The sequence below is a fragment of the Falco peregrinus genome, chromosome 3 (genome assembly GCF_023634155.1).
Source record: "Falco peregrinus isolate bFalPer1 chromosome 3, bFalPer1.pri, whole genome shotgun sequence".
In the NCBI taxonomy this organism is placed as follows: Eukaryota; Metazoa; Chordata; class Aves; order Falconiformes; family Falconidae; genus Falco; species Falco peregrinus.
In genome coordinates, this window is record NC_073723.1 from 94698413 (window position 1) to 94703057 (window position 4645).

At 50.1% G+C, this 4645-nt stretch overlaps 1 long non-coding RNA gene across 1 annotated transcript; it reads right to left on the bottom strand.

The window, feature by feature from the left end:
• Positions 1-1235: 1235 nt before the first annotated feature.
• On the bottom strand, positions 1236-4142 carry LOC129784240 (uncharacterized). Its single transcript, XR_008746704.1, has 2 exons — positions 3438-4142; positions 1236-2136 (listed from the first exon to the last, which is right to left on the bottom strand). It is a non-coding gene; the product is annotated as an uncharacterized LOC129784240 (long non-coding RNA).
• Positions 4143-4645: the final 503 nt, after the last annotated feature.

Sequence of the window (4645 nt, forward strand, 5' to 3'; positions counted from 1 at the left end):
TCAGCATTATTTCTGATCAGATGACTTGCTAGATTGAACTTGGCCCTTATGCTTGATTTCTAAAACCTAGCAGGTTTAGAAATGACACCTCATACAAGAATGCTTCAGTCCATTTACTCAGCAGCACAAGACCACCAGACAAGCTTGAGTTCTCTTCTTTGCTCTGCGAACCAGTCAGTCCCAGCTTAAATTCAAGGCTTTGCCCTTACATTCAAAGCCTTCATGACCTTAGCAAAAATTGGTTGAGGGACATCCACGCTTCTAGCATTCTGTTGAAATCTGACAGTTATATTGCTCTGTAACAAAAAAAAAATATTCAATTTGAAGGAGGTGTGTGCCAGGGACAGATAGTCCTTACTGCCTAAGATACACTGTGAACTCCTGATCACCTGTGGGAGACAACCATAAACCTCAAAAGTGCAGCACAAAAGAGAAATGCCAGTTTTTCAACCCAGCCTTTCCATCTCTATTCTAACTATACCAAAACCGCCAGTAAAAACAAGTAGTCCATGACTGACAGACAGGATGAAGTCTGATTTCCAAGGGCACACTCCAGTGGAGGTTCTCTGGTGCCTGGTAAAAGACGAGCTGAGCTGGCAGCACCTTGGTGCTTGTGGCGCAACCAGGCTCTCTCGTGTACCCATCTGCACGTACCCATCTGCCTCTCTCTTTCAACCTTACAGGAACTGCCCTTTCAGATCTGTATTCTTTTGCCAAATCAACTGACCACTTTGGGGAGGTAGGGCACATGCAATCACATACGCAGACAGACATACAGACACAGCATGAATTCAGAGGCATCGTTTTACTAGTAAACAGTTACTGGCAAAATTGCCCTATGTAAAAAATAGGAGAGGAAGAGAGAAAGGCATGTTGAAGATGTCTTGTGTTCATTTTCATGAGCTGATAAAGTAACTGGAGGCAGATACATAAAGGTATTCAGGAACATCTGAGGAGTCATTGCTTTCCAACACACCAGTGACCAGGGGTCCTCAAACTACGTCCCGCGAGCTGGATACGGCCCCCCAGGGTCCTCAGTCCGGCCCCCGGTATTTACAGAACCCCCCCCGCCGGGGTTGTGGGAGGAAACCAAGCAGCCGCAGATGACTGCCTGCCACTTCATGCACGCGCCGGCCCCCTGTTTAAAAAGTTTGAGGACCACTGCCAGTGACAGTCAGGGACTCAGAACCCAGACAGAATCACACAAATATTCTCAAATGACAATGAGTCACTAATGATAATCAGATCCGAAATAAATTTATTTCCTCCTAAAACAAACACAAAAGCTTCTTTCCAATTATACAAGATGTAAAACAAGTCAAGAAGTCTAGAAGACACCATCAAAATACACCTGAATCCATGTCCATAACTCACTGCCACCAGGGAGGGGACCTTGTTTTAAGGCTGCATTTCCATGTTACTTTTGAATCCCATGACCACTGCTCAGCTGCAATACATCAATGTTTAAGTTGCCTGCCAAGGAAAGTAAAACAGGGGTACCTCAACAGGGGAACAAACCAGCTGTGTATCTATGCAATATTCAGAATAAACACTCTGATGATGCAGAATCCTCATGATGCATCTAGTATTGCATGAACCCTCAAGCTGGTTTTGCCTGGAAGAAAATCCATGTATGAGCAGGGATACCATTCAGCAACGCTAAAACAGGTTTGTAATATTCCATCCTTTTTTCTTCAGCACAAAAATAAGCCCTGAAGAATACATGTCAGATACTTATTTCTGACAACTGATTATAACTTTGTGCATTGTAAATTGTTGGACAACTTTTCAAATGGTTAAAAGGTGTGCAAAGGTTGAAAAGCTTGAAAGGTTGAAAGTCTTTCCAAGGATGATAAAATGTTGCTGAACTTTCTAAACTAGGTTTCCATGGCATTTTCACCACGACAACTGTTCAACTTGACATCTGCCTAAATTTGTACAGACCTTTGGGGCTAATTTGACAAGAAATAAGGGACCAAGTAAACCATCAGAAGAGAAACTTGGAATCACCAAAGAGGCCCACTTAAAACCTATGCCATGGTGGGGTTGTATCTCCTCAGGCTCTTCCAGTGGTTGATTCCAGCAGCAACATTTGGTTGGCACACCATGCTAGTGAGTCAGCATTTTAAGTTATAACTGAAAAAAAAAGAAGAAGAAAAAGCTGGTTTAATTATTTGGTAAAGCACCTAGCATCATCACAAAAGTGCCCAAATTTTAGTGCAAACCAACCTCTTCCCTGTTCTCTCCCAAAACTCCATCTTCTTTTCTCACACTGAGAGAAAACATCCAGGGCACCTCTTCTTTCTGCCGAGTACCCTCTGCCCTGCTTGCACATGTGCTTATCCAGGAACAGGCATCAATAGTGAAATGGGATTACGTTCCACTGGTTTAGAGCATGAGCACAGCCCTGGGTGGGGCTGCTGGAGGATCAGCTCTTAATAAGGTGTCCAATTTATAATCTAGCAGGGCGAGGAGCAACTGGCTCTCAGAATGAATAGCTCTTCTGTGTTACCATCTCCTGAGGCTGGCTGCCTGGCCAGCCTGCCTCATCCTTTTCTCTCTCTCTCTCTCTCTCTGTCTCACAGATGTTACTCTTTTCACTAACTTTTTTGCTGTTTCCAGACTGGAAATATAAAGAGGAAGGAAGACAAGACATATCTGGTCGGACACTGCAAACTGCAGCAAAACGAACCAACTATCTGCTAGCTTAATAGGAAACAAACCCCTGGTCCTTGCTTATTCCAAAAAGGTTGCATTTCAACCTAGGATCCCGCTCCCAGGGACCACCTTTGTGCCAGGAGGTGCCTTTACAAGGGACGTGCAGGCGCCGGCAGCGATGCTCACACGCACACGCGGCGGGGTGAGGGGGGAAGCAGGGGGATGCGATCCCCCGACTGATGCTCTCCCTGGTCTCCTCTTAAAGCCTTTCTGCTAAACGGCGGCCGGCGGCTCTGCCGAGCAGCGCCACTTTAACAAACCGATCCTTGCGGGCAGCCACGTTGGCTCCCTCGGCCGTTACCGGCGACACACACATCCCCGGGGATGCCACAACCGCCTTATCCGCCGCCTCGACCTTCCTCCCCTTGCAGAGCCATACAGCCACCAGCCATCTCCGGACGGCCAGCCCCGGCGCCGCCGGCAGCCCCGGCACGGCACGGCCCCGCGGCACGGCACGGCACGGCCCCACGGCACGGCACGGCCCCGAGGGGCTGCGGCGGGGCGGGCGCGGCGGCGCGGGCGGGGGTGGCCCGGCCCCCGCCCCCTCCCGCGCCCGCGCAGCGCCCCCTGGTGGCGCGCACGACGCCGGCCGCGGCCCGCCCGCCGGCCTGACCCGAGCCAGCCCCGCGGCTGCCCCTGCCCGCAGCAGCCCGGGCGACGGCAGGCGGCTACGCCTGGAGCTGCCCTCGGCGGTGTTTTAAAGAAGCATCGTGACTTACCGGGCAGGTCGGAAGCAGGCAGACCCGGCGACGAACGGGTACGGTCCTCAGCTCCAGCTGAGACCTGAGGAGCGGCTTACACAGCGGTTCTGCAAAGGCCAGCAGCACTCTGGGCAAATATTCACCCTGCCCCGAGAGATTTGTCACAGAGCCTCCCATACCTCCAGGAGATACATTTAATAGATTTCCTTTCCACAGCGGTGATCTAATCCGACCTCTCACAAAGCATAAATCTGTAGGACGGTGCATTCAGGAATGACTGCTCCTCTGCAGCCACAGTCCTCGCGTTCTGTCTCTGTGCTGGCACTGCCTTGTGCAGAATGACTCCCATCTGCAGCACTTAAAAAAAACCAAACTTAAACACAACTCCACCTGAAAACCTTCCATCATTCTGCGCTTCCCCCCTTGCCAAAGCGAAGTGAAAGGTGATACGGCCAGCCACTTGATCAATCTTTGTCAGGGTCGGGGGCATCTGGCTCCTGTAGGATTTTTTTTATAGTAGGAGTCTGTTTCTAAGGCCACTGACTCTTCTGCAGCAGGATGCTGTTTTCAGAATCTGATTTAAGCTGAACTCCAAAAGACCAGAGAGAAAGAAGAAGCAGGGAGCGTGCGCTCGACTTCCCAGAAAAGACACCCAAGCTGTTCTTACAGCCTCCTGCAACCGCAGCCCGTCCTCCGCGGGCTCCACAGCTCATCCCGGCAACTGCCAGCACTGTGGGCTCAGAGGGCACGGGAAGCGGCCTGCAGCTGGCTGGGGGAGCCTGCCTAGTTTGAGCAGTGTTTTCAATTAATAGCCGGCTCAGCAGCCACGTCATGGTCTGTGAGGAATGCTAAGTGTCATTAGCAGTCTCTTGGTCCAAAATGTTTGGGAGAGCCACTGTTCTGTCGCCATCCTCGCAGGGTCTTTGCATCTGGGAGGAATGCCTGGGATGGAGAACACAAAAGGACATGCTGGACTGGAGTACCCGTTATGCCATTGAAAAAAATGAAAATAAGATGTCAACAGTTTCTATGGGCCTAATTGTTTCTTCTCAAACAGATTGTTAGCTTATGTGAATCAGGGTAGCTCTACTGAGTAAACCAAAGAATGAAAAGGGGGAGGGGGGTGGCCTTGGGATCAGAAAGGCACAATATGGATCTTTATCCTCATTGCTTGCTGGCTACTGAGTAACATTAACTTACTGCTACCACCCCCCAGCCACCAAGAG